Raw genomic sequence first — 19297 nt, forward strand, 5'->3', positions numbered from 1 at the left:
TAAAATTAAGTAAATACGAATAAAATATATATATATATATATATATATATATATATATATAAATATATATATATATATATATATATATATATATATATATATATATATATATATATATATATATATATATATATATATATATATATTTTGAAACAAATTTACATTGTTTATATGTATTTTGCATATCTATTTCAATACAGATTTACCTTATTGTATGTGTATTTTGTATATTTATTTTAATACAAATTAATTTTTTCATGTGTATTTTGGTATATATATTTTTATAAAAATTCCGTTATTTAATGGGTATTTTGCACCTTTATTTTCATACAAATTTACATTGTTTTATTAATATTCTGTGTATTTATTTTGATACGATTTTACATTATTCTATTTGTGTTTTGTATATATTTTTTTATACATATTTACATTATTTAATGTGTATTTTGTATATTTAAAAACAAATTTACGTTATTTTTCATGCGCATCTGTTAAAATATTTTGATACAAATTTACATTATTTTATGTATTTTGTATATATATTTTAATACAAATCTAGTTTATTTTATGTATATTTTGTATATCTATTTTCATTCGTATCAAAATAAATAAACAAAATAGCAATAAAATAATGTAAATTTGTATGAGAAAACATACAAATACACATAAAATAACGCAAATTTCTAAAAAAATATATGTACAAAAATGCACATAAAATAAAGTAAATTTGCATAAAAATATATATACAAAACACATATTAAATAATGTAAATGCGTACATTAATTAACCTAAATTTGTATAAAACTATATACAAAAATACACAAAAATATTTAAAATTTGTATGAAAAGAAATATACAAAATACACATAAAATTAGGTAAATTTGTATTGAAATACATATACAAAATACACATAAAATAATGTAAATTTGAATGAAAATATATAAACAAATACACTTAAAATAACGTAAATTTGTATAAAATATATATGCAAGATACACATTAAATAATGTAAATGTGTATAAAAAAATATATACAAAAAAGAAATAGAATAATGTAAAATCCTATCAATATAAATACACAGAATATCAATAAAATAAAGTAAATTTGTATGAAAAGAAAGATGCAAAATTCCCATAAAATAGCGCATTTTTTATAAAAATATATATACCAAAATACACATAAATATTTAAATTTGTATTGAAATAAATATACAAAATGTATATACAGTAAGGTAAATATGTATTGAAAGAGATATTCAAAAATACATATAAAACAAAGTAAATATGTTTCAAAATATATATACGAATATACATAAAATAACGTAGATTTCTATAGAAATATATATACAAAATACACATGAGATTATGTAAATACGTATAAAATATATATATATATATATATATATATATATATATATATATATATATATATATATATATATATATATATATATATATATATATATATATATATATATATATATATATATATATATATATATATATATATATATCTAGGTAAATTAGTGTCAAAATAAATAAACAAAATATCATGAAAAGAATGTGTATTTGTATGAAAATAAATAATAGATAATAAATTTGTATGAAATATATATGCAAGATACACATTAAATAATGTAAATATGTATAAAAAAAATATATACAAAAAACAAAGAGAATAATGTGAAATCGTATCAAAATAAATACAACGAGTATTAATAAAATAATGTAAATTTGTATGAAAATAAAGATGCAAAATTCCCATCAAATAGCGCATTTCTTATAAAAATATATATACCAATATACGAATAAAATATTTAAATTTGTATTGAAATAAATATACAAAATGCACATACAATAAGGTAAACTTGTATTGAAAGATATATGCAAAAATACATATAATACAATGTAAATTTGTTTCAAAATATATATTCGAATACACATAAAATAACGTAGATTTCTATAAAAATATATATACAAAATACACATAAAATTAAGTAAATACGTATAAAAATAGATATACAAAATACACATAGAATAATGTAAACTTGTTTAAAAAAAAATAAACAATATAAATAAAATAATGTAGATTTGTATGAAAATAAAAATGCAAAATACCCATAAAATAAAGCATATTTTTATAAAAATACATATACAAAAATACACTTAGCATAATTAAATTTGTATTAAAATTAATATACAAAATGCATATACAATAAGGTGAATTTGTATTGAAAAAATATGCAAAATACACATAAGACAGTGTAAATTTATTTCAAAATCTATATACGAATACTCATAAATCAACGTAGATTTCTATAGAAATATATATACAGAATATACATCAAATGATGTAAACACGTATAAAAATATATATATAAAATAACATTAAATAATGTAAATTCGCGTCATAATAAATAAACAAAATATCAATAAAAGAATGTGTATTTGTATGAAAATAGATATACAATATACACATAAAATCACCTAAATTTCTATAAAACTATATACAAAAATACACAATTTTTTTTTTATTTGTATGAAAATAAATATACAAAATACACATAAAATTAGGTAAATTTGTATTGAAATACATTTACAAAATACACATAAAATAATGTAAATTTGAATGAAAATATATAAACAAATACACTTAAAATAACGTAAATTTGTATAAATTTATTTAAAAAATGCACATTAAATAATGTAAATATGTATAAAAAAATATATACAAAACACAAATAGAATAATATAAAATCGTATCAAAATAAATACACAGAATATTAATGAAATAATGTAAATTTGTATGAAAATTAAGATGCAAAATACCCATAAAATAGCGCATTTTTTATAAAAATATATATACCAAGACACACATAAAATATTTGAATTTGTATTAAAGTAATATACAAAATACACATACAATAAGGTAAATTTGTATTGAAATAGATATGCTAAATACATATAAAACCATGTACATTTTTTTCAAAATATATATACGAATACACATAAAATAACGTAGATTTCTATGAAAATAAATATACAAAATACACATCAAATGAAGTAAATATGTATAAAAAAAGGTATACAAAATACACATAAAATAATGTAAACTCGTATGAAAATAGATAAAGAAAATACTAATAAAAGAATGTGTATTGTATAAATATAAATATACAAAATACAAATAAAATAACGTAAATTTATATAAAACTATATGCAAAAATACACAAAAGTAATTAAATTTGTGTGAAAACAGATATACAAAATACATGTGTATTTTTTATATTTATTTTCACACAAATTGAAATCATTTTTGTTTATTTTTTTATATATTTTCATAAAAAAATTCGTTATTTTATGTGTATTTTGTATATTTATTTTTTCTACAAATATACGTTCTTTTATCTGAATTTTGTTTATTGAATTTGAAACGAATTTACCTTATTTTCTATATATATTTTCATACAAATTAAAATACTTCTGTGTATTTTTGTATATAGTTTTATATAAATTTACGTTATTTTATGTGTATTTTGTATATTTATATTTATACAAATAGACATTCTTTTATTGGTATTTTGTATATTTATTTTGATACGAATTTACATTATTTTATGTTTATTTTGTATCATTTTTTTTATACGTATTTACTTCATATTATGTGTATTTTGTATATATATTTGTATAGAAATCTACGTTATTTTATGTGTATTCGGATATATATTTTGAAACAAATTTACATTGTTTTATATGTATTTTGCATATCTATTTCAATACAAATTTACCTTATTGTATGTGTTTTTTATATATTTATTTTAATTCAAATTTAATTTTTTTATGTGTATTTTGGTATATATATTTTTATAAATAAAAAAATGCGTTATTTTATGGGTATTTTGCATCTTTATTTTCATACAAATTTAAATTATTTTTTTGATATTCTGTGTACTTATTTTGATACGAATTTACATTATTCTATGTATAACAAAAATAAATACAGAATACACAAAAATAGATATGCAAAATACATATAAACAATGTAAATTTGTTTCAAAATATATATACGAATACACATGAAATAAGGTATATTTCTATAAAAATATATATACAAAATACACATAAAATTAAGTAAATACGTATAAAAAATGTATACAAAATACTCATAAAATTTCATACAAATTTACGTTATTTTAGGGGTATTTGTTTATATATTTTGACACAAATTTACAATATTTTTTGGGTATTTTGAATATACATTTCAAAAGAAATTTACCTAGTTTTATGTGTATTTTGTATATCTATTTTCATACAAACTCAAATTATTTCTATGTATTTTTGTATATATTTTAATACAAATTTTAGTTATGTTATGTGTATTTTGTAAATTTATTTTCATTCAAATATATAATAATTTAATTTTAATTTGTATGAAAAGAAATATACAAAATACACATAAAAATAGGTTAATTTGTATTGAAATACATATACAAAATACACAAAAAATAATGTAAATTTGAAAGAAAATATATAAACAAATACACATATAATAACGTAAATTTGTATGAAATATATATACAAAATACACATTAAATAACGTAAATATGTATAAAAAAAATATTTCCAAAACACAAATAGAATAATGTAAAATCGTATCAAAATATATACACAGAATATTAATAAAATAATGTAAATTTGTATGAAAATTAAGATGCAAAATACTTATAAAATAACGCATTATTTATAAAATTATTGATACCAAAATACACATAAAATATTTGAATTTGTATTAAAATAAATATACAAAATGCACATACAATAAGGTAAATTTGTATTGAAATAGATATGCAAAATACATATCAAATAATGTAAATTTGTTTCAAAATATATATACGAATACACATAAAATAACGTAGATTTCTATAAAAAATACATATATAAAATACACATCAAATTAAGTTAATACGCATAAAAAAATGTGTACAAAATAAACATAAAATAATGTAAATTCGTATAAATGTAAATAAACAATATACCAATAAAAGAATGTGTATTTGTATAAATATAAATATACAAAATGCACATAAAATAACGTAAATTTATATAAAACTATATACATAAAATAACGCAAATTTCTATAAAAATATATGTACAAAAATGAACATAAAATAAATTTGCATAAAAATATATATACAAAACACACATTAGATAATGTAAATGAGTATAAAAATATGTATACAAAATACCTATAAAATAATCTAAATTTCGTATCGAATTAAATTAAGAAAATAACAATAAGATATTGTAATTTTGGATGAAAATATATATACAAAATACACATAAAATATCCTAAATAGAAATACAGATATACACATAAAATAATTTAAAATTGAATGAGATAAATATACAAAATAAACATAAAATAAGGTAAATTTGTAATGAAATATATGAAAAAATACACATAAAATAATATAAATTTGTATGAAAATATATATACAAATACACATTAAATAACATGAATTTGTATAAAATTTGTATCAAAATATATACTTATACACACAATAAAATAACGGAGTTTTTTTGAAAATGTATATACAAAATGCACATAAAATAATTTAAATACGTAGAAAAATATATATACAAAAAACACATAAAATAATGTAAATTTGTGTGAAAATATATTAATTAATACACATAAAATAATGTAAATTTGGATAAAATATATATACAAAATGAACATTAAATAATGTAAATATGTATAAAAAATATATATACAAAATACACATAGAATAATGTTAAATCGAATCAAAATAAATAAAGAGAATATCAATAAAATAATGTAAATTTGTATGAAAATAAAGATGCAAAATATCCATATAATAACGCATATTTGCATAAAAATATATATACAAAAATACATATAAAATAATTAAATTTGTATTAAAATAAATATACAAAATGCACGTACAATAAAGTAAATTTGTATTGAAATAGATATGCAAAATACACATCAATAATGTAAATTTGTATCAAAATATATATACGAATACTCATAAAATAGAGTAAATTTCTATGAAAATATACATACAAAATAGATATACAAAATACACATATAACTAGTTAAATTTGTATTTAAATACATGTACAAAAAAACACATAAAATAATGTAGATTTGTATGAAATGAAAACAAATACATTTTATATAAAATATATATACAAAATACACATAGAATAAAGTAAAATCATATCAAAATAAATACACAGAATATCAATAAAATAATGTAAATTTGTATGAAAATAAAGATGCAAAATACCCATAAAACAAAGCATATTTTTATAAAAATACATATACAAAAATACACATAGATTAATCAAATTTGTATTAAAATTAATATACAAAATGCACATACAATAAGGTAAATTTGTATTGAAAATATATGCAAAATACACATAAAACAAAGTAAATTTGTTTCAAAATATATATGCGAATACACATAAAATAACGCAGATTTCTATACAAATATATATACAAAATACACTTGAAATAATGTAAATACGTATAAAAATATATATATACAAAATACACATTAAATAATATTAATTCGTGTCAAAATAAATAAACAAAATATCATGAAAAGAATGTGTATTTGTATGAAAATAGATATACAAAATACACATAAAATAACCTAAATTTGTACAAAACTATATACAAAAATACACAAAAATAATTTAAACTTGTATGAAAATAAATATACAAAAAACATGTAAAATTAGGTAAATTTGTATTGAAATACATGTACAAAATACACATAAAATAATGTAAATTTGAATGAAAATATATAAACATCTAGACTTAAAATAATGTAAAAATTTGTATCAAATATATATACAAAAAACACATTAAATAATGTAAATATGTATAAAAAAAATATATACAAAACACAAATAAAATAATGTAAAATCGTATCAAAATAAATACAGAAAATATTAATAAAATAATGTAAATTTGTATGAAAATTAAGATGCAAAATACCCATAAAATAACGCATTTTTTTATAAAGATATATATACGAAAAAACATAAAATATTTGATTTTGTATTAAAATAAATAGATATACAAAATACACATAAAATAAGCTAAATTTGAATTGAAATATATATGCAAAATACATAAAATAATGTAAATTTGTATCAAAATACTTATACAAATACACATATAATAACGTAAATTTGTATAAAAATATATAAACAAAATACACATTAAATAATGTAAATATGTATAAAAAAATTGTACAAAATACACAAATAATCATGTAATTCGTATCAAAATAAATAGACAAAATACCAATTAAATAATGTAAATTTCTATGAGAAAACATTTACAAAATACACATAATTAACGCAAATATCAATAAAAATATATATAATATAATATATTTTTATACATATTTAAAATATTTAATGTATATTTTGTATATATATTTTATCCAAATATACGTTATTTTATATGTATTTGTTTATATATTTTCATACAAATTTACATTATTTTATATGAGTTTTGTATATGTATTTCAATACAAATTTGCCTAACTTTATGTGTATTTTGCATATCTATTTTCAAACAAACTTAAACTATTTTTGTGTATTTTTGTATATATTTTTATACAAATTTTAGTTATTTTATTTGTTTTTTGTATATATATTTTCCTACATATATACATTCTTTTATTGGAATTTTGTGTATTTAATTTTTTACGAATTTACATTATTTTATGTGTATTTTGTATATATATTTTTCTACGTATTTAAATTATTTTATGTGTATTTTATATATACATTTTCATAAAAATTTACGTTATTTTATTGTGTGTATTCGTGTATATTTTATGTGTATTTGAATATATATTTTCATACAAATTTATATTATTTCATGTGTATTCTTACATATATTTTATTACAAATTTACCTTATTTTATGTTTATTTTGTATATTTATTTCATTCAATTTTAAATTATTTAATGTGTATATTTGTATTTGTATTTATGTTATTTTATGTGTGTTTTCTATATATATTTTCATCCAAAATTACATTTTTTTATTGTTATTTTCTTAATTTAACTCGACACGAGTTTAGATTATTTCATAGGTATTTTGTATACATATTTTTATACTCATTTACATTATCTAATGTGTGTTTTGTATATATTTTTGTATGCAAACTAATTTTATGTGCATTTTTGTACATATATTTTTATAGAAACTTAAAACGTTATTTTATGTGTATTTTGTATATGTTTTCTCATACAATTTTACATTATTTAATTAGTTTTTTGTTTATTTATTTTGATACGAATGACTTGATTATTTGTGTTTTGTAAATATTTTTTTATACGTATTTACAATACTTAATGTGTATTTTGTTTATATATTTTTTTACAAATTTACGTTATTATATGTGTATTTGTTAAAAATATTTTGAAACGAATTTACTTTATTTTATGTATTTTGAATATATATTTCAATTCAAATTTATCTTATTTTGTGTGTATTTTGTATATCTATTTTCATACAAATTTAATTACTTCTGTGTATTTTTGGATATAGTTTTATACCAATTTACGTTATTTTATGTGCATTTTGTATATTTATATTTATACAAATACACATTCTCTTATTGGTATTTTGTTTATTTATATTTATACGAGTTTACATTATTTTATGTGTATTTTGAACACATTTTTGATTCGTATTTACTTAATTTTATTTGTATTTTGTATATATATATATATATATATATATATATATATATATATATATATATATATATATATATATATATATATATATATTTATAGAAATCTACGTTATTTTATGTGTATTCGTATATATTTTGAAGCAAATTTACATTGTTTTATATGTATTTTGCATATCTATTTCAATACAAATTTACCTTATTGTATGTCCATTTTGTATATTTATTTTAATACAAATTCAAATATTTTATGTGTATTTTGGTATATATAATTTTATAAAAAATGCGTTATTTTATAGGTATTTTGCATCTTAGTTTTCATACAAATGTACATTATTTTATTAATATTCTGTGTATATATTTTGATACGATTTTATATTATACTATTTGTGTTTTGTATATAATTTTTTATACATATTTTCATTATTTAATGTGTATTTTTATATATATTTTATACAAATTAACGTTATTTTAAGTGTATTTGTTTATATAATTTCATTCAAATTTACATTATTTTAAATGTATTATGTATATGTATTTAAATACAAATTTACCTAATTTTATGTGTATTTTGTATATTTATTTTCATACAAATTTAAATTATTTTTGTGTTTTTTTGTATATACATATAGAGTAAATTTCTATGAAAATAGATATTCAAAATACATATAAAATTATATAAATAAGTATAAAAAAATACATATATCAAATACACCTAAAAAAATGAAAATTCGTATCAAAATAAATAAACAAAATTCCGATAAAAGAACGTATATTTGTAGGAAAATAAATATACAAAATACACATAAAATTACGAAAATTTGAATAAAAATATATAGAAAAAACAAATAAATAAATTTCAATTTGTATGAAAATAGATATACAAAATACACATATAATTAGTTAAATTTGTATTTAAATACATGTAAAAAATACACATAAAATAATGTAAATTTGTACGTTCTTTTATCGGAATTTTGTTTATTGATTTTGATACGAATTTTAATTATTTTTGGTGTATTTGATATATATATATATATATATATATATATATATATATATATATATATATATATATATATATATATATATATATATATATATATATATATATATATATATATATATATATATATATATATATATATATATATATATATATATATATATATATATATATATATATATATTTTTATACTTATTTACATAATTTTATATGTATTTTTTATATATATTTTCATAGAAATTTACTCTATTTTATGTGTATTCGTATATATATTTTGATACAAATTTACATTATTTGTGTGTATTTCGCATATCTATTTCAATACAAATTTTCTTTATTGTATGTGCCTTTTGTATATTTATTTTGATACAAATTTAATTATTTTATGTGTATTTTTGTATATATATTTTTAAACAAATATGCGTTATTATATGGGTATTTTGCATCTTTATTTTCATACAAATTTACATTATTTTATTGATAGTCTGTTTATTTATTTTGATACGATTTTACGTTATTCTGTGTATTTTGTATACATATTTTTAGACATATTTACATTATTTAATGTATATTTTGTACATATATTTTATGGAAATTTACGTTATCTTATGTGTATTTGTTTATATAGTTTCATACAAATTTACCTTATTTTATGTTTATTTTGAATATTTATTTCCTTCAATTTTAAATTATTTTATGTGTATATATGTATTTGTATTTAGGTTATTTTATGTGTATTTTCTATATATATTTTCATCAAAAATTACATTATTTTATTGGTATTTTGTTAGTTTAATTCGATACGATTTTAGATTATTTCATAGGTATATTGTATACATATTTTTATACGCATTTACATTATTTAATGTGTGTTTTGTATATTTATTTTTATGGAAATTTACTTTATTTTATGTGTATTTGTATAAATATAAATATACAAAATGCACATAAAATAAGGTAAATTTATATAAAACAATATACAAAGATACACAAAAGTAATTAAATTTGTATGAAAATAGATATACAAAATACACTCAAAATAAGCTTAATTTGAATTGAAATATATGTACAAAATACATAAAATAAAGTAAATTTGTATCAAAATATTTTTACAAATACACATATAATTACGTAAATTTTATATAAAAATATATAAACAAAATACACATTAAATAATGTAATTACGTATAAAAAATATATATACAAAATACACATATAATCATGTAATTCGTATCAAAATAAATAAACAAAATACCAATAAAATAATGTAAATTTTTATGAGAAAACATATACAAAATACACATAAAATAAATAAATTTCTATAAAAATATATGTACAAAAATGCACATAAAATAAATTTGCATTAAAAAATATATACAAAACACACATTACATAATGTAAATGAGTATAAACATATGTATACAAAATACCTATGAAAAAATCTAAATTCGTATCGAGTTAAATAAAGAAAATACCAATAAAATAATGTAATTTTGGATGAAAATATATATAGAAAATACACATAAAATTACGTAAATACAAATACAAATATACACATAAAATAATTTAAAATTGAATGAAATAAATATACAAAATAATCATAAAATAAGGTAAATTTGTAATGAAAAATATGTAAAAATACACGTAAAATAATATAAATTTGTATGAAAATATATATACAAATACACATAAAATAACATGAATTTGTATAAAATTTGTATCAAAATAAATAGGAATACACACAATAAAATAATGCAAGTTTTTATTAAAATATATATATAAAATACACATAAAATAAGGTAAATACGTAGAAAAATATATATACAAAATACACATAAAATAATGTAAACTCGTATCAAAATAAATAAACAAAATTACAATAAAAGATTGTATATTTCTTGGAAAATATATATACAAAATACAAATAAAATAACTAAAATTTGTATAAAAAAATACACACAAATAATTTAAATTTGTTTGAAAATAGATATGCAAAATACACATAAAGTTAGGCAAATTTGTATTGAAATAAATATACAAAATACACATAAAATAATGTAAATTTGTATGAAAATATATAAACAAATACACATAAAATAACGTAAATTTGGATAAAATATATATACAAAATATTCATTAAATAATGTAAATATGTATAAAAATATATATACAAAATACACATAGAATAATGTTAAATCGTATCAAAATAAATAAACAGAATATCAATAAAATAATTTAAATTTGTATGAAAATAAAGATGCAAAAAAAAAAAAATGCAAACTACACATATAATAATGTAAACTCGTATCGAAATAAATAAACAAAATACTAATAAAAGAATGTGTATTTGTTTAAATATAAATATACAAAATACACATAAAATAACGTAAATTGTTATAAAAGTATATACAAAAATACACAAATTTAGTTTATTTTATGTGTATTTTTTATATCTATTTTCATACAAATTTAAATACTTTTGTGTATTTTTGTATATTGTTTTATATAAATTTACGATATTTTATATGTATTTTGTATATTTATTTTTATACAAATACACATTTTTTTATTGGTATTTTGTTTATTTATTTTGATACGAATTTACATTATATTATGTGTATTTTGTATACATTTTTTTATACTTATTTACTTCATTTAATGTGTATTTTGTATATATATATATATATATATATATATATATATATATATATATATATATATATTTTTATAGAAATCTACGTTATTTTATGTGTATTCGTATATATATTTTGAAACAAATTTTACATTGTTTTATATGTATTTTGAATATCTATTTCAATATAAATTTACCTTATTGTATACAAAAATAAACAAAAATAATTTAAATTTGTATGAAAAGAAATATACAAAATACACGTAAAATTAGGTAAATTTGTATTGAAATACATATGCAAAATACACATAAAATAATGTAAATTTGAATGAAAATATATAAACAAATACACTTAAAATAACGTAAATTTGTATAGAATATATATGCAAGATACGCATTAAATAATGTATATGTGCATAAAAAAATATATACAAAAAAGAAATAGAATAATGTAAAATCCTATCAATATAAATACACAGAATATGAATAAAATAATGGAAATTTATATGAAAAGAAAGATGCAAAATTCCCATAAAACAGCGCATTTTTTATAAAAATATATATACCAAAATACACATAAAATATTTAAATTTGTATTGAAATAAATATACAAAATGCATATACAGTAAGGTAAATATGTATTGAAAGAGATATTCAAAAATACATATATAACAAAGTAAATTTGTTTCAAAATATATATACGAATACACATAAAATAACGTAGATTTCTATACAAATATATATACAAAATACACATGAAATTATGTAAATACGTATAAAAATATATATACAAAATACATATCTAAGTAAATTCGTGTCAAAATAAATAAACAAAATATCATGAAAAGAATGTTTATTTGTATGAAAATAAATAATAGATAATAAATTTGTATTAAATATATATGCAAGATACACATTAAATAATGTAAATATGTATAAAAAAATATATACAAAAAACAAATAGAATAATATGAAATCGTAACAAAATAAATACACCGAATATTAATAAAATAATGTAAATTTGTATGAAAATAAAGATGCAAAACTCCCATCAAATAGCGCATTTCTTATAAAAATGTATACCAAAATACACATAAAATATTTAAATTTGTATTGAAATAAATATACGAACTGCACATACAATAAGGTAAACTTGTATTGAAAGAGATATGCAAAAATACATATAAAAAAATGTAAATTTGTTTCAAAATATATATACGTATACACATAAAATAACGTAGATTTCTATAAAAATATATATACAAAATACACATAAAATTAAGTAAATACGTACAAAAATAGATATACAAAATACACATAGAATAATGTAAAATTGTTTAAAAAAAAAAAAAAACAGAATATAAATAAAATAATGTAAATTTGTATGAAAATAAAAATGCAAAATACCCATAAAATAAAGCATATTTTTATAAAAATACATATACAAAAATACACATAGCATAGTTAAATTTGTATTAAAATTAATATACAAAATGCATATACAATAAGGTAAATGGGTATTGAAAAAATATGCAAAATACACATAAAACAGTGTAAATTTATTTCAAAATCTATATACGAATACTCATAAATCAACGTAGATTTCTATATAAATATATATACAAAATTCACATCAAATGATGTAAACACGTATAAAAATAAATATATAAAATACACATTAAATAATGTAAATTCGCGTCAAAATAAATAAACAAAATATCAATAAAAGAATGTGTATTTGTATGAAAATAGATATACAATATACACATAAAATCACCTAAATTTGTATAAAACTATATACAAAAATACACAAAAATATTTTTTATTTGTATGAAAATTAATATACAAAATACACATAAAATTAAGTAAATTTGTATTGAAATACATTTACAAAATACTCATAAAATAATGTAAATTTGAATGAAAATATATAAACAAATACACTTAAAATAACGTAAATTTGTATAAAATATATATAAAAAATACACATTAAATAATGTAAATATGTATAAAAAAATATATACAAAACACAAATAGAATAATATAAAATCGTATCAAAATAAATACACAGAATATTAATAAAATAATGTAAATTTGTATGAAAGTTAAGATGCAAAATACCCATAAAATAACGCATTTTTTATAAAAATATATATACCAAGACACACATAAAATATTTGAATTTGTATTAAAATAAATATACAAAATGCACATACAATAAGTTAAATTTGTATTGAAATAGATATGCAAAATACATATAAAACCATGTAATTTTTTTTCAAAATATATATGCGAATACACATAAAATAGCATAGATTTCTATGAAAATAAATATACAAAATACACATAAAATGAAGTAAATACGTATAAAAAAAGGTATACAAAATACACATAAAATAATGTAAACTCGTATCAAAATAAATAAACAAAATACTAATAAGAGAATGTGTATTGTATAAATAAAATATACAAAATACAAATAAAATAACGTAAATTTATATAAAACTATATGAAAAAATACACAAAAGTAATTAAATTTGTGTGAAAATAGATATACAAAATACATATGTATTTTGTATATTTATTTTCATACAAATTGAAATTATTCTTCTTTATTTTTTTATATATTTTTATACAAATTTTCGTTATTTTATGTGTATTTTGTATATTTATTTTTTCTACAAATATACGTTCTTTTATCTGAATTTTGTTTATTGAATTTGAAACGAATTTACCTTATTTTGTATATCTATTTTCATACAAATTAAAATACTTCTGTGTATTTTTGTATATAGTTTTATATAAATTTACGTTATTTTATGTGTATTTTGTATATTTATATTTATACAAATACACATTCTTTTATTGGTATTTTTTTTTCTATTTTGATACGAATTTACATTATTTTATGTGTATTTTGTATACATCTTTTTATACGTATTTACTTCATTTTATGTGTATTTTGTATATATATTTTTATAGAAATCTACGTTATTTTATGTGTATTCGTATATATATTTTGAAACAAATTTACATTATTTTATATGTAATTTGCATATCTATTTCAATACAAATTTACCTTATTGTATGTGTTTTTTATATATCTATTTTAATACAAATTTAATTTTTTTATGTGTATTTTGGAATATATATTTTTATAAATAAAAAAGATGCGTTATTTTATTGGTATTTTGCCTCTTTATTTTCATACAAATTTACATTATTTTATTAATATTCTGTGTATTTATTTTGATACGATTTTACATTATTCTATTTGTGTTTTGCATGTATTTTTTTATACAAATTTACGTTATTTTAAGTGTATTTGTTTATATCTTTTAATTCAAATTTACATTATTTTATGTGTATTTTGTATATGTATTTCAATACAAATTTACCTAATTTTATGTGTATTTTTTATATCTATTTTCATACAAATTAAAAATATTACAGTTTACAGTATTTAATGTGTATTTTGTATATATATTTTTATACGTATTTACATCATTTCATGTGTATTTTGTATATATCCTTATTGTATGTGCATTTTGTATATTTATTTCAATACAAATTTAAATATTTTATGTGTATTTTGGTATATATATTTTTATAAGAAATGCGCTATTTGATGGGAATTTTGCATCTTTATTTTCATACAAATTTACATTATTTTATTAATATTCGGTGTATTTATTTTGATACGATTTTACATTATTCTATTTGTTTTTTGTATATATATATTTTTTATACATATTTACATTATTTAATGTGTATCTTGCATATATATTTCATACACATTTATTATTTATTATTTATTTTCATACAAATACACATTCTTTTCATGATATTTTGTTTATTTATTTTGACAAGAATTTACATTACTGAATATGTATTTTGTATATATATTTTTATACGTATTTACATAATTTCATGTGTATTTTTTATATATATTTCTATAGAAATCTACGTTATTTTATGTGCATTCGTATATATATTTTGAAACAAATTTACACTGTTTTATTTGTATTTTGCGTTTTTTTTCAATACAAATTTACCTTATTGTATGTGTGCATTTTGTATATTAATCTCAATACAAATTTAATTATTATATGTGTATTTTTGTATATGTATTTTAAAAAAAAAATATGCTTTATCTTATGGGTATTTTGCATCTTTATTTTCATACAAATTTTATTAATTTTCTGTGTACTTATTTTGATACGATTTTACATTATTCTATGTATAACAAAAATAAATACAGAATACACAAAAATAGATAAACAAAATACATATAAACAATGTAAATTTGTTTCAAAATATATATACGAATACACATGAAATAAGGTAGATTTCTATAAAAATATATATACAAAATACACATAAAATTAAGTAAATACGTATAAAAAATGTATACAAAATACACATAAAATAATGTAAATTAGTATCAAAATAAATAAACAAATACCAATAAAAGAATGTGTATTTGTATAAATATATATATACAAAATACACATTAAATAATATAAATTTGTTTAAAACTATACAAAATACACATGAAATGATGTAAATACGTATAAAAATATATATAGAAAATACACATTAAATAATGTAAACTCGCGTAAAAATAAATAAACAAAATATCAATAAAAGAATGTGTATTTGTATGAAAATAGATATACAAAATACACATAAAATATCCTAAATTTGTATCAAACTATATACAAAAATACACAAAAATATTTTAAATTTGTATGAAAATAAATGTACAAAATACACATAAAATTAGGTAAATTTGTATTGAAATACATACACAAAATACACATAAAATAATGTAAATTTGAATGAAAATACATAAACAAATACACTTAAAATAACGTAAATTTGTATAAAAAAATATGTTCAAAACACAAATAGAATAATGTAAAATCGTATCAAAATAAATACACAGAATATCAATAAAATACTGTAAATTTGTATGAAAATAAAGAAGCAAAATACCCATAAAATAACGCATTTTTTTTATTTATAAAAATATATATACCAAAATACACATCAAAAAATTAAATTTGTATTAAAATAAATATACAAAAAACACATACAATAAGGTAAATTTGTATTGAAATAGATATGCAAAATACATACCGTATAAAACAATGTAAATTTGTTTCATAATATATATACGAATACACGTAAAATAACGTAGATTTCTATAAAAATATATATACAAAATACACATAAAATGAAGTAAATACGTATAAAAAAATGTATACAAAATACACATAAAATAATGTAAATTCGTATCAAAATAAATAAACAAAATACCAATAATAGAATGTGAATTTGTATAAATATAAATATACAAAATACACATAATATAACGTAAATTTATATAAAACTATATACAAAAATACACAGAAGTAACTAGATTTGTATGAAAATATATACAAAATACACACAAAATAAGCTAAATTTGAATTGAAATATATATACAAAATACTTGAATTAAAGTAAATTTGTATCAAAATATTTATACAAATACACATATAATAACGTAAATTTGTATGAAAATATATAAACAAAATACATATTAAATAATGTAAATACGTATAAAAAAATATGTACAAAATACACATATAATCATGTAACTCGTATCAAAATAAATAAACAAAATATCAATAAAATAATATAAATTTGTATGAGTAAACGTGTATGTTGCATATTTTTTCAATACAAATTTACCTTATTATATACGCATTTTGTATATTAATTTTAATACAAATTTAATAATTCGATGTGTATTTTTGTATCTGTATTTTTATAAACATATGCTTTATTTTTTGGGCATTTTGCATCTTTATTTTCATACAAATTTACATTATTTTATTGATATTCTGCTCATTCATTTTGATACGAATTGACATTATTCTATGTGTATTTTGTATATATTTTTCATACAAATTTACGTTATTTTATGTGTATTTGTTTATATATTTTGACACAAATTTACAATATTTTATGGGTATTTTGTATATACATTTCAAAAGAAATTTACCTAGTTTTATGTGTATTTTGTATATTTATTTTCATATAAACTCAAATTATTTCTATGTATTTTTGTATATATTTTAATACAAATGTTAGTTATGTTATGTGTATTTTGTAAATTTATTTTCATTCAAATATATTTTATTTTATTGGTGTTTTGTTGATTTATATTGATGCGAATTTACATTATTTTATGTGTACTTTGTATGTACATTTTTATACGCTTTTACATTAGTTAATATTTATTTTGAATATATATTTTTATACAAATTCATGGTATTTTATGTGTATTTGTATATATATTTTCATATAAATTTACATTATTTTATGTGTATTTTGTATATATATTTTATTACAAATCTACCTTATTTTATGTTTATTTTGTATGTGTATTTTGTATATTTATATTTATCCAAAGACACATTCTTTTATTTGTATTTTGTTTATTTATTTTAATTCGAATTTAACTTATTTTATGTGTATTTTGTATACATTTTTTTATACGTATTTACTTAATTTTATGTGTATTTTGTATATATTTTTTTTTTGAAATCTACGTTTTTTTATTTGTATTCGTATATATATTTGAAACAAATTTACATTTTTTTATATGTATTTTTGCATATCTCTTTCAATACAAGTTTACCTTATTGTATGTGCATTTTGTATATTTATTTCAATACAAATTTAAATATTTTATGTGTATTTTGGTATATATATTTTTATAAGAAATGCGCTATTTTATGGGAATTTTGCATCTTTATTTTTATACAAATTTACATTATTTTATTAATATTCGGTGTATTTATTTTGATACGATGTTACATTATTCTATTTGTTTTTTGTATATCCTTTTTTATAC

Source organism: Eriocheir sinensis, unplaced genomic scaffold (assembly GCF_024679095.1).
Source record: "Eriocheir sinensis breed Jianghai 21 unplaced genomic scaffold, ASM2467909v1 Scaffold8, whole genome shotgun sequence".
Classification (NCBI taxonomy): domain Eukaryota; kingdom Metazoa; phylum Arthropoda; class Malacostraca; order Decapoda; family Varunidae; genus Eriocheir; species Eriocheir sinensis.